Raw genomic sequence first — 26,984 nt, forward strand, 5'->3', positions numbered from 1 at the left:
TTATTTTGTCAAAGGTGTCTGGCCAGCCATATTTTTCAAAATATAGGGCAAACAGCAATGCCAGTCAGCCACAGAGAAATAGGAAGAAAAACTGAGAGACAGGAGAGGATACTGAATTTAATTTTGGACAAAAGTGCGAACAGAGACATAATTAACAATAAGGCAGGAAAAAATGTACCAACTGAGTGCTAACGAAATCTAAAGGAAGAAATGATGGCTAAGTAAGCCTTCCATCCAGCTACTATTCTTAAAGTCCTGTTTTTAATGTCCTCTGACACTGGCTGACAGTCAACCAGGCCAAAATCTTTCTACCAAAAAATAAACAAAACCTCTACATTGTTTTAAAAGAAAACAGTGGAGAGAGAAAGAAGCAAAACTCACTACTGTACCACTTTGTGTCACAAGATATACACCTTTCTTTCTCCCAAATACAAACCAAAATACAGGCGGGAATATTGTCTAGTGCTCTGCTGTGTTAACCCTTATATACTGTTAAATAACGAGAAAAATAGCTTTCTGGTAGAGCGTTTGAATGTGTGATTTTTCTTAAGTCTTTCTAGTCTACTCTACCAAACTTATGATAATGAAATAGTATTAGTAATCATCTTTCACAGGAATAGAACAGTTTCTACCTATTTTCTGGTTTTAACTTATAAAGTTTGAAAAAAAGTCCCTCCATCCCGAAGACAACAGTGTAAGAGATGTCACAGGCCGTACCAGATTCACAAAAGGCAAAGTTTTTCTTGAAAAAGTAGTTAAAATTTCATGAGTTAACAGATTAGGGGCCCCTCCAACAACTCTGAGTCATTTACTAAATCACAATCACTATGAAAGGACAGAGCTCATCTATGAAAAGAGAATGAAACTTCAGGAGACAGATGACCTTTTTCACAAAAAGGCCTATTTCCTCCTCTTAAACTGCAGTTTAAATTGCTGGGCAGTCATATTTAGCCTTGAGAATATTACCAGTGATAAATGGGAACAGGCAAAAGTCTACATAATAATAAGCTATATTCTGTGCTCTTGATCACTGGCACAGAACTCTTCAAACCCCGGCTTTTAATTTCCCTAAGGACAGCTAGAGGCTGTTGGGCCAATGCTTGCCAAGTCACAACTTGTTTTATTAGAAGTAATTGAGAGAACTCCAGTGAGAAAATAAATAAGGTTTCAGAGATTTCCAGATCTCCATTTCTAGGCATTCCCAAGAAGTTTAGGATGTGACTGTAAATGTATAATATGATAAAAGTTTAAAACCAGATACAATATTTTTATACCATGCAACACACTTTCTTATTCCTAATGTCAAATACTCCTGAATACAGGACCCCAAATCTCTGAGGAACCCTACAAACCAACTTCTCAAACCTGTCTCTGTGCCAAAATTACCCACATTTCCACTCTTTTCAGGGCCACCCGTTTTTCTCACATGTGAATACTCAGATCTAGTAAGTCCTAGCATTTACTATGCTATCCTATTGTGGAGAGGCAAGAGTTTATTAAAAATTTTGATTTGACGTTTCATTTCCTTTTGCATTTGGAAAAAATAAAAAGATGCTATAAAATAAAAATTCCAAATCTTATTTTTAACTGAGGCCACATCTTGTGTAAAATATAGTAGCTTCTCTTAATACAAATCAGAGAATCAAAATTAAAAGCCTAGTCAACCAAAGATAAAATCAGAGCTGGAGTGCAGAATCCCTGTCCAAACTAGACATGCTTGTTGATGGGTGAGAGTGAATAAGCTATAGCCTTTCTGTGAGCCTCAGTTCCCTCATCTGCCCCAGTTTAGAATGTCTGGGGCACAGCATGCTGTAGGACAATGGTTCCCAACCTGTCAGTACATCAGAATAATCCAGGGCAGTTAAAACAAACAGACAGACAGACAGACAAAAAAAACACATCAGCAAACCCTGTCCAAGACTTCCAGGACCATAATTTTTTTGGGGCATGGGGTGGAGTACGGGGGAGGTAGGCGAGGGTAGAAAAAGAGAGAAACAAGTGTGAGAGATTTCGAATCACTGCCGCAGAGGGCCAAGTCATAATGGGAAAGCACTGAACTCTGAAAAATACTACACAAATATGTACTAAGGCAGGGAAATGGGCTTCCATAAAGTGTCCTTTTGTTCCATGGTGATATGCTTTTTTAATTGTTCTGGAAGTGCAGAGAATTCAGAATCAAAAATAGCAGTTGCTAAGGTAGATGTTCTTTAAAAAAAAAAAGGTATTTTGATACTTTGGCAGATGGTTCAGAGCAATAGCACTCTTGCTGATCTTGGTTCATGAAATCTCCACAATTCACCAGTCTATGTGACAAGTGTTTTCTCTATTAATGGAAGAGACACCATTAATGGCATTTGCATTGATGTTAGTGTTGAAAGACAAATCTGAGACCACAGCTTTTCTCCCACCAAGCAGTCCTTATAACTTGATTCTCCCTGCTACCAACATTCCAAATCATCTTAATTCTTTTTAAATTCTCTATCTACAGATAGTTGATAAAGAACAGAGATCCCAGTGACAGGCCTTCAATCTGAACAGGCACATACACAGCCATGAACCAGAAGATTCTGAACACTAAGAACCTTATATCTGAAAGGTAAGCATCCCAACAATGGTGGTCGTTCCCTATTTCCTCCTGGGAAACATTAGGGACAGGGGTAGAGTCTTACACCTACTGAGATAAAAATTACTTGCCAGCTACTTTACATAAACTACCTTATTTTAATCTTCCCTCTCCAGATAAGGAAACTGGGATTCAAAAGGTTAAATAAGTTGCCTAATGTCAACAAATTAGAAAAATGGAAGACCCAGATAAATCCAGGTCTCTTTGATGTGAAAAGACCAATATCTTAGTTCTTTTCACTGTAATTTAATTTCTATTTATTTTTAATCAAAGCATAATGCATCTATATTTTAATGAGACAAATAACTTTATAAGGTTTAAGAAAAACAGAAGTCCCTTACTCTCCTCTTCTCCCTCCCCACTTCCTTCTTCACCCTGGCAACAATTTTCAGCTCTTTTGATTCTTTTTGGTATTTATCTTTGTATTTCTAAATAATTTGCTAATATTGTCACTACTGATTTCTATTTTACTTGTCTTCCCATTATGCAAGACAAGGATTCAGCTCTCTTTTAAGTCTCCCCTCCCTTTATGCCTCCTCATCCTTCTAATATTTATGTACTATTTATTAGATTTACATTGCACTTTTACTTTCTTATGACTGTGTAATGTTATTCATTGCTGAGCCATATAATATACTATGGCTTCTTTTCCTTTCCTTAAAAATATTGTCATTACTCTATCAATTTCATGTTCTTACAAGTTTCTCTCCTTGAGCGTTCTGACTTGCTCAAGTTTAGACTTGTTCATCTCTGTGCAGAGAGGAAAGCCTTCACCTTGAGACCTTCTTTCAACCTGAATTTGATGATTCCCTTTATTCATCTCTCTCTCTAGCTGAATCTCTCATTCTCAGTATCCCAAATCTTCATCCTCCCTGTTTTACTCCTCAATTTGGTGGGGTAAACCCTCCAGTAGCTTTCTGATGAAGTGCTTACAAAGTAAATTTTTTGAGACCTTGCTGAAAGCATATTTTCAGACTTTGCTGAAATTATATTTCAGATAACTGAAAATATCCTTACCCTGAGATTTAACTGACAGTTCGCCAGGTTGAGTCCCAGGTTGGAAGTAATTTTTCCTCAGAATTTTGTTGCTACACTCCCTTTTGTTTTTGTTGAAGTTCAGGGCCATTTTGATTCCTGCTCCTGTACTTAACCCATCTGGAAGTTCATCCGTCATTGTTGCAAATTTTCTTGAATTACTTTTTGGGCCATTTCATTCCTTCTCTGTGCCTGTTTGGGACTCCCACTATCGGGATGTTAAATTTTCTGAAGTGGTACTCTAACTCCTCCTACCTCCTTCTTTTTAAACAAACATTTACCCCCTTACTTTATAGATACATATATCTTAAATTTGTTGTCCTTGACAACAAGCACTGTGATGACAAATGGTGTCTAACCAATCCTCAATAAAAAGTAATAATCAAGGAAAATAGTGTGCTTCTGGAACTCCACTGAGGCTGTGGGTGTGTAGCCGAACAATGCTCTACTACCAATTACTACCAATTGCCCAGCTCAACCACAACAGCTCAACTTTGATTAGTTATACACATTTGGATTTCAAGTTTGAAAAGAATCACATGCTTAAAGGTAGATTTCCTCCACCCCTTTTGCTTTTCAGTCGCCAAGTCACGTCTGATTCTTTGGACCCCATGGACTGCAGGATGCCAGGCCTCCTTGTCCCTCACCATCTCCCTGAGTTCCCCCAAGTTCATGTCCACTGAATCGATGATGTCATCCAGCCATCTCATTCTCTGTCACCCTCTTCTCCTTCTGCCTTCGATCTTTCCTAGCATTAGGGTTTTTTCCAATGAGTCGGCTGTTTACATCAGGTGACCAAAGTATCAGAGTTTCAGATTTATTATTATTTTTTTTTAGAGTTTCAGCTTTAGCATCAGTCCTTCCAATGAGTATTCAGGGTTGATTTTCTTTAGGATTGACTGGTTTGATCTCCATGCTGTCCTAGGTACTCTCAAGAGTCTTCTCCAGCACCACAGTTCAAAAGCATCTTTAACAAGGTCTCCTTTTTGTGGACAAGTAGAGACAAGTGTGGGTGATTTAGTAAGTAGAACAAGGGTCCTCTCCTGGGTTTTCCCCACTGCTGAGATTATTATGCTTCTGGATAAGTGTTCTACCAGGGTTGACACTTGTGGTAAGAGGCCAGTTTAAATCTAAAGCAGTTTCAGGATGGGGTGATTCTAGAGTAACTGTTTACCTCTTCTACTCTGCCCTAGAAAAGAAAGTCACCTGCTTTTCCCAACCCCTTGGGGTATGAATAATAACAGTTCACATTCTACTTCAGAAAAGTTGCCATTTTAGCAAAGGAAGAGGTGAGCAAGTGAATGAGAGATACATCCTGTCTTTTCTATTTAGCTCTATGTTTGACTCCTCAGCCACAAAAAGCAACAAAAGCAAAAAGCAGAAAAAAAGTCAATAATGTAGTATATACACATAAATAAAAGGACATCTTCTGTCTTAGATGGTTAAGGTAAACCTTTGACCACACTGAAAAGTATGTGTGTTTCCTTACTTGAAGAAAGGAAATGGAAGAGAACTGTCACTCCTGACATTTACTTCCAATCATTTCCCACTTTTAAGAGACTTCCATTAGTACAGCAGCCAGTTCCCCAAAATGACAGCTTCCATTTCTATTCTCACTCTCCAGGTTGTAAACTTCGGTTATGGATATACCCATAGCACACTGCACTATGCTGTCACTGTGTACCACTGTTCCAAGTTTCAGGCAGCTGAAATCACAGAAACTTAAATATCACAGATCCAGCAGAGTCAGAATTTGCATTTTGCATTTTTTTAAAAAAATAAGCTGGTTAGCTAAATGCATCAGGATAGATAAGGTAAGACAATCCCACAGATCAAACCCAAAACTCACCAAACTAGGTTCTCTATTTTTCTGGATGTCAGAACTTGGTGAAACTTTTTTTATCTTCTAAGAGTTAAAAGGAGACTTCATAGCCAAAGACCACACCCATGAGTCTCAGCTTTGCCTCACTTCCTTTTTTATCTCCAGCAGCACTTCTTTCCCTCAAGTTGTATAAAATTCTATGGGTTGAAGTGCAAAATGAAATAGTGTAACACCAAAAGGGAAACTGGACATGAGATGTTCTACCCATCTGAGGTATTGCTCAGTTAGCTTGCTTAGCCATGTTAAGGGGTATCCTTTCCTCTGAGTAGGGGCCATGTTAGAATCTGGAGATGTGGGAGAAGAATTACCAGTTTTAAATGGTTACCTAATATTTAAAAAATCTGTCTTTCATAAATCATATAAAGTAGGGCTCTACAGAATATTCTTGGATGGGGAAAACTTCAAGAGGAAGTTTACATTGAGTATGAGGAGGTGTAAGACCTTTGTGGGAAGAAAGGTCACATATTTTTATCTCCTAGGATTTGTGGTATTTTAATGTTTATAAAAAAGGAAATATGGATTTAAAAAGGCTGAAAAACATCAATATGAAGGGAAAGGCATTTTAGTTTAGGGATAGCAAATATATAAAGTCATGAAATTAATCATGGTAAAAGCCATATATTTACTGGCTAGAAATAGTAAAACCACTTACATATCCCACAAGAATAGTTGATTTTTTTTCGAGTAATTTAAAATTGTTATCTTGAAGGGACTTGAATCCCTGATTTCTGTCCTTAGAGCAAATCATTCTTCACAGCAAAATCACCTGATTGAGTTTGTTCTGCTGCTAAAGAGAACAATTCTCCATACCTAATTCTACTGCAAATATCTCAAGGATTCCTATAACTTCAGGTAAGTAACCCTCAAACTAGAACTCATTATTTTTCTTAGTCCACTCAATTTCCAATAATTCATAACTACAATGACTTGTAGACAGACTGTTTTCACTGTTAACAACATGTTTTCAACAGACCCTTCTTTTTTTGCCAAGAAAAAAGCACGGTGGTAAGTGAAAGCTACTACAGATCATTGCTCAAAATGTTTACCCTCATAATTTAGTAATGATAATTACCATTAAAGAAAGTATATCTCTGAAGTTAAAAAGGAAGAAAACAAGGTTACTGTTCAGGACACTTCTCCCATGAGACAAACAATTAACATTATTATTTACTTCCCAAACTTTTTTCTTAAAATAATTTAAAAAGTCTCTTAAGAAATGCTTTTCTTGCTTGAACAACAATGTGAATACATTCAACACTACTGAATTGTACACTTAAATATGGCTAAGGTGGTAAACTTCACATTATGTGTAATTTTACCACGATTTTAAAAAATGTTTTTATAGATTAGGAATTGAAAACTGTAACATATACAATTACATAGGTCCCAAAGGCTTGTTTTCAGTTGCCAAGGCTCTGGTACCACTGCCTGTTTCAATCGTCCTCAACTTTTTTGAACAGTTTTCAAACAATGCACACAGTTCAAAAGATTGCGTACGCTAATTTGCCACCCACCCACAAGGGAGTTGAATTCATATTCTGTTATCCTTTTCTGAAAATGATTCAGAATCTTGGTTTTGGACTACAGAGAAATTTTGTTACCAATTTTGTTAGCTATTCTTGCTAATAGCCTCCTCTTTTCCTCTACCCATGATTGAAAACCATAGCAGTAACCGTAAGAGACAACATGGGATGACTGGTAGCCACAATGTAAATCCTACAGAAAATAGAAACTAAAACTTGGTTTGACATCATTACACACAATCAAGTTGAAACTGAATAGTAATATTCATGCTTAGAAAGCTGTTAGAAAACAAAAGGATATTGAGTAGCAATAGCTAATCAGCTAAAGCATGAGTATATGGCTGGCTCTTGAACAACACCAGTTTGAAGTGCACAAGTCCACTTATCCATGGATATTTTCATGAGTAAATACTGCAGTACTATATGATCTGTCATTGGTTGAATCCCTGGATGTGCAATTGCCGATATGGTGGAACCACAGATACACAGGAACCTTGGATACAGAGGGTTAACTTTACATGCAGATTTTCAATTGAGCAGAGGGTTGCCATGCCTAACCTCCGTGTTGTTCAAGGACCAACTGTTGTTAGAATAGTGTTTTACATCAAGAGGCTATGTATTCTTTTTTTTTTTAATCATTTTCTGACAGATAACTGGTATGCTTTTTAAAAATATGCAGTCTTTGTCTGTTATAGGTTGTTGTTTAGTCACTAAGTTGTGTTTGACTGTTTGTGACCCCATGGACTGTAGCCCACCAGGATCCTTTATCCATGGGATTTCCTAGGCAAGAATACTGGAGTGAGTTACCATTTCCTACTCCAAGGAATTTTCCCAACCCAACTCCTGCATTGGCAGAAGATTCTTTACCAGTGAGCTACCAGGGAAGGGCATGCCCCCAAATTATGCCAATAATCACGTGTTCTAGATTAACAGATGTTTAAGATACTCAAATATCCACTGACAGAATACCTGCATTCCTCTGTAAATAACATTTATGAGCGTCTTGAAGTTTCCTCCAGTTCACAGATGTATACTGCTAAACTGCATTATCTAAAGTAATAGTCTTACTTGAAAGCAATCAAAAAGTATTTAAAATAATCATTTATAAAAGTGAATAGCTCTCCCAGAGATTACATAATACACTACTATCCACATATTAACAGTAAGCCATTCGTTAGCTGAGCCAAACAGTGGGCTGTGCTTATATGGCTTCTATGCCTCAGAAGCCAGCCCTGTTCTTAAGTGTGTCCACAGGCTATGTACATACCTAGACTGTTGCTGATTTTCACTTCATATTCAGTAAGTCAAAGCATGCTGAGCTTGTATATTTTCTCAGCCACTCATTTTGAAACTCCCCTATAGGATTTGGCTAGAGTAGAATGTCAGCTTGGTTACTACCTCTAAAGCAAGAAATTTCCTGGGAAAATTGGGAAGCTGATGACAACAAAGTGAAACTGTTCTTTCAGGGCATAAAAGCTTGCCCATGTAGAAGCAACACCCTTTCCTTTATAAATTGGAGGAGAGAAAAAACCGTAAAGCACTTTATTAGACCCTCAGTCTACCTACAGCATTAAAAAAAGGTGGAGGATAAAATGACCAGGATCAGTACAGCAGTTCTTCATTCTCTACATTATTGGTGCTTCACACCCCTTCAATTATAAGGATTTACTCTAAGGAGCTTTTGTTTGCCTTTTAAAGTTCTGGATCTTTCTGCTGAATATTACTGTTGCCTTAAGAACAATGTACAGTTGACCTTGAACAACATGGGTTTTAACTACATGGATATACTTACGGGCGAATTTTTTTCCCCACTAAATACATACTACAGTACTACACTATCTGCAGTTGATTGTATCTGAAGATGCAGAACCTCGGAAAGAGAGGGCTGACTATAAACTGCTTGCAGATTTTCAACTACTGGGAGCTGTGGCACCCCTAACCTCCAGGTATTATTTAAGGGTCCACTGTACTTTCAGATGGTTTCATGAATTAATTCTTTCAGACTTTCAAACAGAGAGCTCTTAAACTATTTTAGGTTTCACTGGTGGCTCAGCAAGTTGAGCTAAGTCTGGCAATGCAGGAGATGCTGAGTTCAATCCCTGAGTTAGGAAGATCCCCTGGAGAAGGAAATGGCAACCCACTCCAGTATTCTTGCCTGGGAAATCCCATGGACAGAGGAGCCTGGTGGGCTACAATCCATGGGGTTGCAAAGAGTCAGATACAACTTAGCAACTAAACAAGCTATTTAAACTACCTCAAAGCATAGAAAGAAAAAACTATTCTAAATTCTTTTTAGAAAATCAGCATAGCCTTGATATTAAACTCTGGCAAAGATAATAGGAACAAAGATGACTACAGATGTAACTCAATCACTGATTTTAAATAAAATTGTTACCAAAAAGAAACCTATGTGCTTAAATTCAACACAATGATGAAGTGTAAGGTTGGTTCAAAAACTAGAAATCAAAGATACAAATGAACTTATTTACAAAACAGAAGTAGAGCACAGATGTAGAAAACAAACTTACAGTTAACATGAGTTAAAGGGGAGGGATAAATTGGAAGACTGGGACTGATATATACACACTATATAAAATAACTAATGAACCTACTGTATAGCACAGAGAAATCTATTAAATACTCCATAATCAATATTCAGGTCAAGAAGCAACAGTTAGAACTGGACATGAAACAACAGATTGGTTCTGAATCAGGAAAGGAGTATATCAAGGCCATATACTGTCACCCTGCTTATTTAACTTATTTGCAGAGAACATCATGTGAAATGCCGGGCTGGATGAAGCACAAGCTGGAATCAACAGTGCCAGGAGAAATATCAATAACCTTGATATTTGGTGGTGGTGGCAGATGACACCACTCTTATGGCAGAAAATGAAGAAGAACTAAAGATCTTCTTGATGAAAGTGAAAGAGGAGGGTGAAAAAGTTGGCTTAAAACTCAACATTCGGGAAACTAAGATCATGGCATCCAGTCCCATCACTTCATGGCAAATAGATGGGGAAACAATTGAAACTGCAGGTGGTGACTGCAGCCATGAAATTAAAAGATGCTTGCTCCTTGGAAGAAAACCTATGGCCAACCTAGAGAGCATATTAAAAAGCAGAGATATAACTTTGGCAACAAAGGTCCATCTAGTCAAAGCTACGGTTTTTCCAGTAGTCATGTATGGATGTGAGAGTTGGACTGTAAAGAAAGCTGAGCACCGAAGAATTGGTGCTTTTGAACTGTGGTGTTGGAGGACTCTTGACAGTCCCTTGGACTGCAAGGAGATCCAATCAGTCCATCCTAAAGGAGATCAATCCTGAATATTCATTGGAAGGTCTGATGCTGAAGCTGAAATGCCAATACTTTGGCCACCTGATGGAAAGAACTGACTCAATGGGAAAGACCCTGATGCTGGGAAAGACTGAAGGCAGGAGGAGAAGGGGACGACAGAGGATGAGATGGTTGGATGACATTACCGACTCATTGGATATGAGTTTGAGCAAGCCCTGGGAGTTGGTGATGGACAGGGAAGCCTGGAGTGCTGCAGTCCATGGGGTCACAAAGAGTCAGACACGACTGAGCAACCGAACTGACTAATGGCCTATATGGGAAAACAAACAAACAAAAAAAGTGGATATATGTACATATACTTTGCTGTACACCTGAAATTAACACATTATAAGTCAACTATACTCCAATAAAAATTAAAAACAACAACAACAACAAAAGTAGAAATATACTAAAACAATTTGCCACTCTAAAAGGTCAAGGAAGAAAACCACATGATTGGCCACATTAGATGCCAAAATGTCATATACGACAAAACTCAACTTCCACTCCTGATAAAAATGTTTAGTACTAAAGTAGCAATGAAAATACATCAAGACAACAAGAAATATATACACCAAATGAAAACTCAACATCTACTGTTCAAAACTGCTCTCAAAGTGCTAGCCAATGCAAAAGAAAAAACAAAATAAAAAAACCCCAACTTTAGACACAATCCAAAATCTATTCCCTGTAAAAATCCCCAAAGCTAGAAATATTAAAGACACTTCTTCGATAAATAAAATTATTTGAAATTTATTATAAAATTCATACTCAATGATGACACAATAAAAATAACTGCAAATGAATAAATATGATAAGGATGGCCAGAATCACTGTTATTATATATCAATGTTTTGGAGAAGGTAGAAATTTATAAAAAAAAAGAAAGAAGTAAGTATAAAGAAGGAGGTAAGATTATATTCAGAAGACTATTTTCCTAGAAAATTCAAGAGACAATTTATTAAAACCAGTAATTTTAGAAAGTTGGCCAGATATATAAATCATCTACATGTCAGTCACAAAATATTAGTGGGTAGTTAAAACCCCCCAAGGGCTTCCCTGGTGACTCAGTGGTAAAGAATCTGCCTTCAACGCAGGAGAATCTCTCCCCTAGAGAAGGAAATGGCAACCCATATCAGCTTTCTTGCCTGGGAAATCCCATGGACAGAGGAGCCTGGTGGGTTACAGTCCATGGGGTCACAAACAGTCGGACATGACTGAGCAACTATACAACAACAACAACAAAACCCCCCAAAGAAACCTGTTTTAATGAAATATAAATAGTTTACTTTAAATTTTACCTGAGAGAGAACACAATCACCAAGGATATTTAAAGAGGGACTTGCTTTATGAATGACTGCTACTGCTACTGCTAAGTCACTTCATTCGTGTCCGACTCTGTGAGACCCATAGATGGCAGCCCACCAGGCTCCCCCGTCCCTGGGATTCTCCAGGCAAGAACACTGGAGTGGGTTGCCATTTCCTTCTCCAATGCATGAAAGTGAAGTCGCTCAGTCGTGTCGGACTCTTAGCGACCCCATGGACTGTAGCCTACCAGGCTCCTCCATCCATGGGATTTTCCAGGCAAGAGTACTGGAATGGGGTGCCATTGCCTTCTCCGTATGAATGACTACAAAATGCCTAAACAAAGAGAGATTGGTAATTGTATAGGAAGAAGCAAACAGAACAAAGGGACACAAGAATCCAAAAAAGACTCATGTATGCCTGGAAATTTACTATATTAAGGTAGTATTTCTAGCCCATTGGGAATTAATTGATTTCAGCAAATGATTTCAGCAAAAATGGCTAAATCCATATCTTATAAAATGTTAAAAAATAATTTTCATATGTTTTACTGAGTAAAGCATAACAACCGTAAGAATATTTAATGAATATAGGAAAATATTTTAATAATTTTTGAGTGAGGACCATCTTCTTAAGAGAAAACCTGGGCATTTTAACCCAAAGACTAATAGTTCTTGAAAATATTCGCCATATAATTCACAAAGGGGTAATAATTTGTATCCTAATGAAATATAGATTAAATAATCGTGAAGAACAAGGGCAAAATATATAGACAGGCCATATTAAGAGATGTTTAACTACATTTGGAACATCCAGGCAAAGAAATCCCATGATGACATTAAGGTAAAGCAGAGCTATATATGGTTAAGATTTCCATATATATTCTATCTGAAAAACGAAATCATAGGACTGTATGCACATACAATCTGATTTTCATAAGAAAGCGAAATAACACGTTTATGTACAACTAAGAGAGATGTGCAAGGCGTTGGAGTACCTGTGGCTGGGGAAAGGGCCGTGAAGGAGTTTCATTTTCTGCTTAAAACATGACTGTTAGCACTTTAGGGTTCTCTTCTCCTCCCCAATGAGAGGGACAAAACATTTTTTTCAGCAGACTACAGAGCTCGCTTCTCTGTTCCCCCTCTTTGAAGTGTGTATTCCCGTCGTGGTAGGGAAACAGATCACGCTATTTCCCTTCACTTTCGTGTCACTTCACTTCCTTTACTACCGTTTCTCTCTTAAGATACAACTTGTCAAAAGAATCTGTGCGACACATGACACTTTATATAGCAAAGGCTGCTCTACTTCTTGTTACAGCATAGTAAGAGACACAGAGTCTCTTTGGTTTGAGTATCTTCCCCCTCCTTGTTTCACTTCGTGACGAGCACAGCCTGTTACACGTGTAACTCATCACTAGTCAGTTTACACCGCACAAGGGATTCCGCCTAACGCCCGGTTCCCACTGGGGGCAGGGTTTGCTTCTGCTCTTTCCGCCTCAGCCATCCAGTTTCTCCTTGACCCTCGGGGAGGTTACCCAACTTCTCAGTGACAAGGCTATGATGACACCCCACAGGAAAGCTGAGACAGAAACTGTGCAATAACCTTGGGGAAAAAAAAACAACAGAAAGAACCTAGGAAGTTTTTGAAAGAGTAACAAAGATAGTATTAACTTCTGGAAGGCAGCCTTCGGTCCTCAAGGGGGCTGGGACCTCCAGGTGGGGTCTACCGCTCACTCTGACATCACAGGCCTGCCTCCCCGGTTGGCAGGCCAAGAAATCAAGTCACAGAGAGCGGCCGACGCGGAATCGGGCAGGATCCGTCCCCGGCAGCCGTCGTTGCTGCGCAGACGCCGTGGGCCCGGAAAGCCCCCTCCCGGTCCGCTCCGGGACAGGGACCCAGGTGATTTCTTTCGCACAAAGTCCCTCCCCACCATGAGAACTGGTTGTCTCTGCAGCTCCGCGGCTTCTCTCCCTGTGGCGCCCATACGGCCAGCGCATCCCTCTCGCTCACACACACAAATTCTCCGTCGCCGTGCCCGACGCATTCGGACACTGCAACTCGCTAGCGAAGTTTCTTACTCACAGCTCAGGGTTTCCGCACCGGTCTCTCCAGTCTCTAAGTCGCCGGCGCCCGGCCGAGTGACTCCAACCGGAAGTTGTTTTCCGTTCCAGTTCAGAGGGCAGCGCCTGCGCGTGGATCCCTTAACCCTTCACCCTCCACCCCTCCAAGCCAGACCGTGCCCCTCCCGCCACTTCCCCCAACCTCACCCAAGCCCCGCCCAGCCCTGCCCCGCCCAGCGCAGCCCGGCCCGAAACTACCGAGCCGGAAAGGCACGAGAAGTCAAGTTTAAAGGTCAGCGGAGGGTCTCTTGTTAAAGATATAGATTCACCCTTAGAGATTCCCAGAGTTAAGAGCTCAGCTAAGTAACTTCAGTCTTGTCCAACTCTTTGAGACTTAGTGGATGGTAGCCCATCAGGCTTCTCAGTCCATGGGATTCTCCAGGCAAGAATACTGGAGTGGGTTGCCATGCCCTTCTCCAAGAGTTAAGAGCAACTGGGGTGAATTCCAAGAATCGTCATTTTCAGAAGATATTCATGTGAACGTGATTAGGGTTATTAAGCTCCACATGCTGAGAAAAACCACACACACACACACACACACACACACATACATACACACACACACACACACCCATTTGGGTTTTCCCCAACTAGCAACACCTATCATTAAAAGTACTTGCTAAAGCTGAATGATTGCTACATGCAAGTAGATCTCTATTTTAAAAATTTCCCCTAACTTAGGATTCTCCGTTATTCCATTTCCTACCCATGCTTGAATATTTTCCAAGATGAAAATTTTAGACCGATAGCTCAAGAAAAGTTTTAGCTCGGATATCTACTATCTCAGGCAAGTTGCTTAATCTAATGAATCTTGATTTTCTAAAATCTGACAGCAGAGGACAAGAATAACCTACTTCACTGGATGGATGGTTGCAGGATCAACTGATAATGTAAGCCAAAAAAAAAAAATGGTAAAATTCAAAATGCTCTGCAAATGAAAGGGGCTGTCTGGAGTCAGTCATGTCATCCTGGCTCCTTCCCACCATCAAGCACATTCCTAGTATTCCTTTTAGGAAAAGAATAGTCAAATCCACAGCATATAAGTATATGGACTCTCCCTGAGAACACTGAAGGTTGGGACTCTCCACATTGAGGTATAACTGTATTTGGCTGAATGCATGTAACACTTCCAGAAGCCTACTATTTATTTAATTAAAACAATATTTTTAAAAACTATCACTATTTTTGCATGTATCTGACAAGAGTTGGTGGTGTTTGAAAAAGACTTCATCACCAAGCACAAGCATATTAAGGGTGTTGAAAATAGCAATTTCAAAACCAAGATTAAAATGACCATGAATACTATATATGGTTGTCAGGTAGAACCCACTGTAGAACATAGCTTTATATCCACAGACTTGATGAAATTTCCAAATTTGAGAACATGCCTGTCCTAGTGATCTTGGACAAGCCATGCTTAGACAGGTCTTCAGTCTATCCAAGATTCTTTCTTCATCCTGAACGTTTCAAACCTAGCTCTGCAGTCTTGAGCTCCTTTTTTTCTAGTTGTACTGCTGCATATTACTTAGAAGCTGCTATCCCTCCAGGGGAGTCCAGTATCTTGCTCCTCCTAGGATAGTAACTTTTCTCTGTTAGAGCATAACAATCAAGTTCTGATTGCCTCAATTTCTCCCTACACTTCTGAATCATGGACGTTTACACTTCTTTCTTTAGGCCCAGTACATCTAAGGATTTAAAGACTTGCCAAATTACAGTGTATTTTACTGGATTATCTTGAATATTTGGCTTATTTTTTAAGTCAAAGCCAAAACATAATTTTAAAAACATTGTCTTTTTAAAAAACAGAAACTTTTTGGTAGAGCATTGTGACCAGTTGAACAGTTTTCTTGTAATAAGTAATTGAGTTAATCATGATAGTACAGTACTTTTTAAAAAAAAATTTGTGAGTGATTTTAAGTTCACAGCAAATTTGCAAGGAACATATAGAGATTTACCATACACTCCCTACTCTGAAACATGCATAAGACTCTTCATCATCAACATTTCCCACCAGAGTGATACATTTGTCACAACTGATGAAACTACATTGACATATTATCATCCAAAGTCCATAGTTTACATTAGGGTTCACTCTTGGTATTATACATTCCATGAGTGTGGACAGAAGCATAAATGACATATATCTATCATTATAGTATTATACTATACTGGAGTATACCAGTATACTCTATATACTCTGACGTGTATCCATAATTGTAGAACCATAAACACCAATACTTTGGCCACCTGATGCAAAGAGCTGACTCATTGGAAAAGACCCTGATGCTGGGAAAGATTGAGGGCAGGAGGAGAAGGGGACGACAGAGGATGAGATGGTTGGATGGCATCATCGACTTGATAGACATGGGTTTAGGTGGACTCTGGGAGTTGGTGATAGACAGGGAGGCCTGGCGTGCTGTTGTTCATGGGGTTGCAAAGAGTCGGATACGACTGAGCGACTGAACTGAACTGAACTATAATAGAATAATTTCATTATCCTAAAAATCCTCTATTCTCCACTTGTTCATCTCTTCCTCTCCCTAATCTCTGACAACCACTGATCTTTTTACTGTCTTTGTAGTTGTGCCTTTTCCAGAATGTCATATGTTGGAACCACACTTTATGTAGCCTTTTCAGATTGGCTTCTTTCACTTAGTAATATGCATTTGAATTTCCTCCATGTCTTTTTATGGCTTGAAAAATCTTTTTTTTTTTTTAATGCTGAATAATACTCCATTGTCTGGATGTACCACAGTTTATCCATTCCTACTGGAAGACATCTTGGTTGCTTCCAACTTTTGGCAATTATGAATAAAGCTACTATAAACATTAGTATGCAGGGTTTTGCGTGTGTTTTCAGCTACTTTCACACTCCTAAATATAAAGCAGTGTGATTGTTGGGTTGTAGAGCAAAAGCCGGAGAAGGCAATGGTAACCCACTCCTGTACTCTTGCCTTGAAAATCACATGGATGGAGGATCCTGGTGGGCTGCCGTCGATGGGGTTGCACAGAGTCGGACACGACTGAAGTGACTTAGCAGCAGCAGCAGCAGCAATGTCAGAGAATTATTTTTGCTTCACATCCTCATCAGCATTTGGTGTTGTCAGTGTTCTGGATTTTGGCCATTTTAAAAGGATTGTAGTGGTATCTCATTGTGTTTTAATTTTCATTTCCCTGATGATATATAATGTGGAGCATCTTTTCACATGGTGATTTTAGTCTGTATATCTTTTTTGTAAACTATCTGTTAAAGTTCTTGATCCATTTTAAAACTGGATTATTTGTTCTCTTATTGTTGAATATTAAGAATTCTCTGTATATTTTGTATAACAGTCCTTTATCAGATGTATCTTTTGAAAATATTTCTACCAGTCTGTGGCTTGTCTTTTAATTCTCTTTACAGTGTCTTTTGCAGAGCAAAAAAATTTAATTTTAATGAAGTCTAACTTATCCAGCACTGCTTCTGAGCAAATTGAAGGAGCTACTTTGACTATTTCTAATTTAAATAGTAGAATTTAATAATATACTCAGAATCTAAAACTGAATTCATGAGCATTTTGAAATACGAAAGTGCTAAACATTTTAAATAAAGAAAGAAAAAATTAAACATATCCATTTCTTAACTATATATTTTTATCTTTCCACTCCCATAATGTTGTAGTCATGAAGAGAAGTGGCTGCATACTTCTGCAATGGCTGAAATATGCATAAATGCTGGGCTAAATGGATGAGTTTTGTGCTAAAATGGTGTCAAACATTTTCCTTTTTTATAATGATTTTTTAAAAATTTATTTTTGGCTACGCTGGGCCTTCACTGCTGCGTGGGCTTTTCTCTAGTTGTGGAGAGTGGGGGCTGCTCTCTAGTGGTGGTGCGTGGCTTTTCATCATGGTGGCCTCTCTTGTTTCAGAGCCTGGGCTCTAGGGCACATGGTCTTCAGTAGCTGTAGCTCCTGGGCTCCAGGGCACAGCCTCAATAGTTGTGGCACATAGGCTTAGTTACTCTGCAACATGTGGGGTCTTCCCGGACCAGGGATGGAATCCGTGTCCCCTGCATTGGCAGGTGGATTCTTTACCACTGAGCCACCAGGGAAGCCCCATGATAAACTCGTTAAATACAATATGTTTTATTAAGGTTAGGAATTTGAGGAATAACCCTTTAAAAATGATGTAATTTCACTCTAATTTTCCTTATATTATTATGTACCTAAGGTTAGCAAGCAAGTATTGGAGGGTAGGATGAAATGAAAATGAGAACTGCAGGTTTATTAAAACCATTTCAGAACCTATTTTCAAAACTGCTAAATATTTTATTGAGAGTTCTGAATATAAATCCAGAAACAAGGAAAGCTGCCAGTATAAATACTACTACAACTTGGAATGTCAGGTATGCATCAATGAGCTCAGTCAAATCTTTGATGTGAAATATCACTATTAATAGAATCTGGTTGACTTCTGATTTAGGATGACATCTGGACTAGCTGTGTTTGTCTCAGACTCTCTGAATTAAATGCCTTATGAAAAATCAGAAAAATATGAGAACTCATAATAGCATCAAAAGGCAGGATTGATGACCAGACCCACTGCACATGGCTGAGAAGCTATACCCAGTACAGGACCCTCAATTGAAATAGGCATTCACTTGCCAAGCTTTGCTACCTTGGGACTTAACTCTTCAAGAGTAGATGTAACCCTGTTGACAGGCATCCTACTGACAAAATTTGACAAGATTTTTCGCCATTTTCAAGAACCATAGGGCTGAAATGGACATGAAGCTTTGTAGTTTGAAGGTAAGCAAACTTGTGACTTTAAGGATAGTAAGCAAGCTATCTGCCTCATGGCACCTACTAGTGAAATGGACAGTAGTAACTCCACTAGTACGTATTACCTCCAAATGCTATTTTTTTTTTTTTAACATCTTGTTGCCCCATCGTTCCCCCATTAGTACTTTTTTTTATTATCTATTGATAGTTTGGACCTCTGGTTTGGAGAATACCAACATGATTCTAATAGGTGTAGACACATGTGATATTCTGTATCTAAGGATATGTGAAGCAAATAATGGAAGGGCCTGGGCAGACAGACTGGTGTGTTTGACCCTCTGGGAGTTTAATTTTCATACATGGTGCCGGTCAAGGAAAAGATGAATGATTTTTTTTTTTCTAATTAACCAGGAATTCTCTCTTCATATTACAATAACTCGACAATAAGGGTGAGGGATCTCGCCTTAGGCCAGTATTCATAGTGAGAACGTTGATAAATGTTAGCTTTAGATTCAAAAGTTAGATATGAGCTATGCATGTCTTTATGTCTCCCAGCTCAAGACCTATGCTGAGGAGCTAGTAGAAATCAGGCAGATAATGAGAAGAACCAAATAAAATCCACACATCTAGTTATAAGGGCTACAAAAAACTTGCCATGAGTTTAATACAAGATAAACTTGTATTAATAAGTGCAATACAAGATAAAGCATCCTTTTGAAAAGATTGTGCTGCATAAAGGAAGAAGAACAAAGTCCCCCAAAATTTGGGGAAAGTGAACACTTTAGAAAATGGTTTGCCATAACCATAAGTGAACGGAAAGAATTGGATTTGTATTCTCTGTGATACAAAACTTGAAATCTAAGATATCATATTAGACTAAGATAAGGAGGGAGAAATAACAAAGATGGGTAAGTTAAGGCTGTAAGGATGTAGAACATGCAATGTCAAAATCTGAATATTTATTTCAACATAAGAAAGGGAATCCATACTACAGAATATTATTAGAGGAAAGATAATGAAGTGAAACAGAGAGGGCAATGGCAACCCACTCCAGTACTCTTGCCTGGAAAATCCCATGGACGGAGGAGCCTGATAGGCTGCAGTCCAAGGGGTCATGAAGAGTCAGACACGACTGAGCGACTTCACTTTCACTTTTCACTTTCCTGCATTGGAGAAGGAAATGGCAATCCACTCCAGTGTTCTTGCCTGGAGAATCCCAGGAACAGCAGAGCCTGGTGGGCTGCCATCTATGGGGTCGCACAGAGTCGGACACGACTGAAGTGACTTAGCAGCAGCAGCAGCAATGAAGTGAAAAAGAGAAAATGTCAGTTGCTCAGTCATGTCCGACTCTTTCTGATCCCATGGACGGAAGCCAGTCTTCTCTGTCCCTGGAATTCTCCAGGCAAGAATGCTGGAGTGCATAGCCATTCCTTTTTCCAGGGCATCTTCCCAACCCAGGGATCGAACCTAGGTCTACCCACACTGCAGGAAGATTCTTTACCATCTGAGCTACAAGGGAAAGGATAAATGGATGGAAACAATTAAATGGAAATAATAATAATGGAGAGAGAGTGCTCCATCTTCTGAAAAAGAAATCTGAGGAAATGGAACAGAAATAGCAGCTAAAGATATATCAGAATATATCTGAAGTAATACTTTGATATAAGGCAATCAGAGATGAAAAAAACCTCAGTGAGTTTTGAAACATACCAATAAAAAGAGATCAAACATTTTGATCTATCCAGAGAAAAATTTTACTATTCAATGATGTATCAATTCATTCATTAATTCTGGAACTATTTTGTGAGTGCTTGCTGTATGCTAAAAGTTAGGGTCACAAAGACTACCAAGACACAGTTTTACCTAAAAAAGAATTTAGTGTCTTTTGTGGAGGATATGCATATAAGAAACAGGCAATTGCTACACAATGTGGTATTATAACATTACAATGGGGTAAGAATAGGGTGCTCAAAAAACATTGGAAAGAGGAGGTGAGGGAAAGCTTTCTCGGTCTCAAGTATGGAAACAATTCAATACAAATCCAGAGAAGAGACTTCTCTGGTGGTCCAGTGGCTAAGATTCCCCACTTCCAATGAAAGAGGGCCAGGTTCAATTCTTGGTCAGAGAACTAGATCCCACAGTCACAACTAAGATCCCACATGCTGAAGCTAAGACAGTGCAGCTAAAAGAAAAACAGAATTCAGAAAAAATAAACTACTTTCAAAGGAAGAAAGGAAAAATAGACTTATCTTCAACATTAAACTTCAGAAGCTGAATAGAATAACATATACATAGCCTGAAATAGATTTGACTTACAAAGTTTATACCCACACAAATTATCATTTGCATAGGAAAGGAAACCTAAGGCATTCTTAGATACCTCATAGTTCAGAAATATATCACCTCTGTACCGAAATAATTGAACATACACTTTAGTAAGTCAGGAAGGAAATCAAAGTACAAAAACTAAGAAAGATGAAATTCTGTTATAAAAGAAATACCTATAAATATTTGAAATAATTTAAATATTGGATGAGACAAAAACTTGTCACAAATATAATGAGAATATTAAAAGTGATCTTTAACATACAGTCCAAGTATAAATAAATAATTTAGTAATAATGTGTTCTAAACTTCCTGATTATAGCAACAAGATCTCAAGTGGTTGGAAAAGAGGTGGCAGGAAGGAGAAAGTTCTAATTTCCTCATTTTCTTATTTTCTATTTGTGAAAACAAGGAAATGATAGGTTCTGATTCTAGCAATGACATTGTAATTGAACATATACTATGTTTTTTTTTTAAACATAAAGGTAAATAATTACAAATAGAATTGAAAATTATATGTTTATTTTTTCATGTTTGTTTATTTTTTTTGCCACATCTCATGGCTCATGGGTTCTTAGTTCCTTACCAGGAATTGAACCCAGACCCTCGGCAGTGAAAGCACAGAATCCTAACCACTGGCCCCTCAGGTAATTCCTTATTTTTTCATGTTCCTCAATAGAGGAACAAAGAAAGGAAAACATTGCTCAGATAACAAAGATGTAAAACTCTCATCCCAGTGGTTTATCAATCATCTAATAAGGAACTCTTGTGAGCATTCCTCTACGACATTAAAAAAAATTTTTTTTGGCTGCACCACATGGCATTTGGGATCTTAGTTCCCCAACCAGGGATCAGACCCATGCCCCCTGCAGTCAAAGCTCAGAGTCTTAACCATTGGACTGGCAGGAAAGTCTGAGTTTGTTTTTGTTTTTTTTTGCAAGCATATACTCTGCCCTTGGGCTGCCCTTGTGGCCCAGCTGGTAAAGAATCCGCCTGCAATGCGGGAGACCTGGGTTCGATCCCTGGGTTGGGAAGCTCCCCTGGAGAAGGGAATGGCTGCCCACTCCAGTACTGGTCTGGAGAATTCCATGGACTGTGTAGTTCCTGGGGTCGCAAAGAGTTGGACACGACTGAGTGACTTTCACCTCACTCTGCCCTCATTGTCACCCTCTGTCCTCACCACCACACTGTTTCTATTGACACTCTTTGTTCAGACCATCTTCAAATTCACATTTACCATGTTTGTCTTCTAACTTTTCCCCTAACTTTCTCTCGGCAAATTCCAATTTTTTTCTTTTTTAAAAAAATTCTTTTTAAAAATTTTAATTGGAGGATAATTGCTTTACAGTACTGTGTTGAAAGAAAGAAAGTGAAGTCGCTCAGTCGTGTCTGATTCTTAGTGACCCCATGGACTGCAGCCCACCAGGCTCCTCCATCCATGGTATTTTCCAGGCAAGAGTACTGGAGTGGGGTGCCATTCCCTTCTCCAGGAGATCTTCCCGACCCAGGGATTGAACCCGGGTCTCCCGCATTGTAGGCAGACACTTCACCGTCTGAGCCATGTTTCTGCCATATATCAACATGAATCAGCCATCGGTATAACATACGTTCCTCCCTCTTGAACCTCCCTTGCACCTCCCACCCCATCCCACCCCTCTAGGTTGTCACAGAGCACTCAGTTTGAGTTCCCTGAGTCTGACAACAAATCCTCACTGCTGTCTATTTCACATATGGTGATGGATATGTTTCAATGTGACTCTTTTAATTCATCCCTCTCTCCCCTTCCCCAAGTCTGTCCTCTACATCTGTGTCGCCATTGCTGCTCTGCAAATAGGCAAATCAGTGTCATCTTTCTTGACTTCACATGTATGTGTTAATATATTTGTTTTTCTCTTTCTTTAGTCTGTGAAGTAAGATACAGACTTACTTCGCTCTGTATAATAGGCTCTAGATTCATCCACCTCTTTAGAACAGACTCAAATGCATTCCTTTTTATGGCTGAGTAATATTCCACTACATATATGCAATGGAATATTATCTAAGTAACTTCTTTATCCATTCATCTTTTGATGGACATTTAGGTGGTTTCCATGTCCTAGCTATTGTAAAAAAAAAAAACAGTGCTGCAATGAACATTGGATTATGTGTATTCTTTTTCAATTATGGTTTCTTCAGGGTATATGCCCAGTAATGGTATTGTTGGGTCATATGGTAGTTTATTCCTAGTTTTTAAAGAATTCTTCATACTGTCTAAATTTGATTATGTTCCTTTAGCACCCAAGGTTACTTCCCATTAACCTTAGGATAAAATCCAAACTCTAAGCAAAGAGTCTGACACGACTGAGCGACTGGACTGAACTGAACTGAAACATAGTATAAGGTTTCTTCTTACTTCTCTATAGACTCATATCCTGCCTCCTCTTCTGGCTTTTTTCAATACCTCCAATGCTCCCTGTTTTGTTCTTTTCAGACAGAATAGTTCTGTCCTGTTTGCTAGTGTGTTTTCTCAATCGCAGAACGTGTTTCCTTCACATTTTGCTTGGTCTGTTAAGGCCTCAGCTGAATGGGCTGAGTCAAAGCAAGGCCCTCACTTCACTTCTCTTCCAGGTTAGAACTACGGGCTCATATTTCACCCTATCCGTTTCCCTTTATGATATGCACCACACTTTAAATTCTAAAACACTTATTTAGATGTTTTTGAAGTTAGAATGGCTATTAAAACTGATATTAAAGAAACTTGCAATACCAGTCTGAGGCCTAGATGGCCATTGCCCTCACAAAGGCAAACTCAAGTTGATACAGGCTAATGCAAACAGACTATAAATGAGAGCTCTCATTAAAATTGCCTCATTCGTATGTTGGTATTGCCATTCACTAACCACATGACTTTACCAACTCTGAGCTTCAGTTTCTTCTCCTGTCAAGTATAAATTATAATATTACTGGCCTCAAATGTTGTGTCTATATGTGTGTGTGTACAGTGGGATAATATATTAACAGGACCTAAATTATAGGAGGAACTCAGTAAACATTAGCTGATTCAGTTGATAGTTGAACAACCAGAAGATTGGGACACCAACCCCGCTAAGGAGTTGAAAATACACATATAACTTTACAGTCAGCCCTCCATATCCATGGTTCTGTAGCTGCAGATTCAACCAACTACAAATCATGTAGGACTGTAGTGGTGGTAGTTGGTGGTTTAGTCACTAAGTTGTGTCTGACTCTTGTGACCCCATGGACTATAGTCTGCCAAGCTCCTCTGTCCATGGGATTTCCCAGATGAGAATACTGGAGTGGGTTGCCATTTCCATCTCCTGGGGATGTTCCTGACCCAGGGACTGAACCCAGATCTCCTGCATAGCAGGCAGTCTCCTGTTTTGCAGGTGGATTTTTTACCCACTGAGCCACCAGAGAAGCAGTACTGTAGTACATGTTTGTAAAAAAATCCAGGTATTAGTGGCCCCACCAGTTCAAACCCATGTTGTACAGGTAATATCTGTAACTTAAGTAGCTGGTTGTACATGCAGTTGATTTTTAATTTTACTAAGTAAGTAGTCAGAATTATCATTTAAAAAGTCTTTAAAAGTTTACCTTAAGGAAATGTAGAGATTGTACTTAGTAGAAAAATATCTTACTTTAAATTAATTGTCTTACATATGCCCAAAGAGCTAAAGGAAACCATGGACAAGCAACCAAAGGAAGTCAGAACATGGTATATGAACAAAATGAAATTATCAGTAAAGGGATAAAAAAAATTGTAAAAAGAAACCAAATAGAAATTTTGGAGACAAACAATACAATAAGTGAAATGGAAAATTCATTAGAGGAGTTTGACAACAGATTTGAGCAGGCAAAATAAGTTAGTAAATGTGATGATAAGATAATTGAAACTATCCAGATAGAGGGACAGAAAAAAAAAGAAAGAATAAAGAAAAGTTCATAGAGTCTAAGAGACCTATAAAACATCATCTTGCAAACCAAAATATACATTATGGAAGTTCTGAAGGAGAGGTGAGAGTAAAGGAGCAGAAAATAAATTTAAAGAAATAATGGCTGAAAACTTCCTGATATGTTGAAAGACTGAAGCTGCACATTCAAGCAGTTCAATGAACTCAAGTAGGCTAAACTCATAGATTCACTCTGAGATACATTATAATCAAAGTGTTAAATGCCAAAGACAATAATAAGAGAATCTTGAAAGCAGCAAGAGAGAAGCAACTCTTTATATACAAGGGATCCTCTGTAAGATTAACAGCCAATTTCACTTTGGAATCATGGAGGCCAGAGGCAGTGGGATGACATACTTAAAATGCTGGGGGAAAAAAATAGGTGTCAATGAAAAATTCTGTATCTGGCAAAACCATTTTTCAAAAATGAAAGAGAAATTATGACATTCTGAGATACAAAAAAAAAAAAAAAAGCTGAGAAAGTTTGTTGCTGATAGATTTACCCTTAAAGGAATTATAGAGGGTCCTTCAGATAAAATGGAGAAGGAAATGGCAACCACTCCAGTAATCTTGCCTGGAGAATTCCATGGACAGAGGAGCCTGAAAGGCTCCAGTCCATGGGGTTGCAAAGAGTCAGGCATGACTGAGCAACTATCACTCAGATAAAAGGGTCGTTAGACAATAATTCAGAGCAACACAAAGAAATACACTTTGGTTGAGGTAACTATCTGCTGCTGCTGCTAAGTCACTTAAGTCGTGTCCGACTCTGTGTGACCCCATAGACTATCTAGGTAGCTATAAAGACTGTCATGATTTTGGTTTTGGTTTGTAACTTTTTATTTCCTACATACTGAAAAGAAAATGCTTAAAAATAATTTATCAATCTATGTTAACAGGCACACAATGTATAAAGATGAAATTTGTGATTACAAGGATGTAGAAGAGGGAAATAAACTGTATAGAAGTAGAGCTTTCTGTATTATTAAGGCTAAGCTGGTATTAACTCAAATTAGATTGTTATAAATGTTTCAAATTATAATCCCCATGATAACCACTATGACAATATCTAAAAAAATACATAAAAGAAAATGAGAAGGGAATAATATGGTACACAGAAAAGAATCAAACACAAAAGAAGGCAGTTGTGGAGGAAGTGAAGACCAGAAAAATGGTATAATGTATATAGAAGTCAAATAATAAAAATGCAGAAGTAAACCCTTACTTATCAGTAATTCCTTAACTGTTAATAGATTAACCTCTTAATCAAAAGGCAGAGTTTTGTGGAGTGGATAATATAACAAGATCAAGCAATATACTGTCTATAATAGACTTGCTTTAGATCCATAGACACAAGTATGTTGAAGATAAAATAACAGAAATAAATTTTTCATGCAAATAGTGGAAGAGAGATGGGGTGACTAAATTGATATCAAACAAAATAGATTAAGTTAAAAACTGTTACTAGAGACAAAAAAGAGACCTTATGTATGACAAAAGTGTCATTTATCAAGAAGACATAACAATTACACACATATACACATCAAACAGTAGAGCCCCCCGCAAGTATATAACACAAAAAATGATAGAACTGAAGGCAGAAATAGAGAGTACTACACTAGCAGTTGGAGACTTCACTACATCACTTTTAGTAATGGATAGAAAAGCAGAAGACCAAAAAGGATATAGTAGACTTGAATAATAACATAAATAATAGATCTAACAGATATATATATATAGAATATTCCACCCAACAGCAACAAAATACACATTCTTCTGAAGTGGATATAGAACATTCTCCCATCTTAGACAGATCAAATGTTAGGCCACAAAAAGTCTCAATATATTTAAAAAGATTGATATCATGCAAAGTATATTCTCCAACCAAATGAAATGAAGCTGGAAATCAATAACAGAAGGAAAAATGAAAAATCCACAAATATGGAAGTCAACCAACACATTTTAAAATAACCAATGAGTTAAAAAAGGAAATCATATTAAAATCATGAGTTAAAAAAGGAAATTAGACTTAGAGATGGGTGAAAAAAATTAAATCATACCAAAATTTATAGGATGCAGTGAAAGCAGTGCTCAGAGGGAAATTAATAGAAGTAAATGTCTACATTAA

The 26,984-nt window shown here is 38.2% G+C and overlaps 1 protein-coding gene across 8 annotated transcripts in view; it reads right to left on the minus strand.

Moving 5' to 3' along the window:
• TANK (TRAF family member associated NFKB activator) overlaps positions 1-26,984 on the minus strand; it is a 96,138-nt gene that overhangs the window by 63,767 nt on the left and 5,387 nt on the right. For 5 of the 8 annotated variants that reach the window (XM_005202472.5, XM_005202473.5, XM_005202474.5 and 2 more), the window contains exon 1: positions 13,787-13,844. The exons of the other annotated variants lie outside the window; for them this stretch is intronic. The gene's annotated coding sequence lies outside the window, so the exon portion shown is untranslated. Of the gene's footprint in view, positions 1-13,786; positions 13,845-26,984 lie in introns of those variants that run through there. 8 annotated transcript variants of the gene reach the window in all.

The sequence above is a fragment of the Bos taurus genome, chromosome 2 (assembly GCF_002263795.3).
Source record: "Bos taurus isolate L1 Dominette 01449 registration number 42190680 breed Hereford chromosome 2, ARS-UCD2.0, whole genome shotgun sequence".
NCBI lineage: Eukaryota > Metazoa > Chordata > Mammalia > Artiodactyla > Bovidae > Bos > Bos taurus.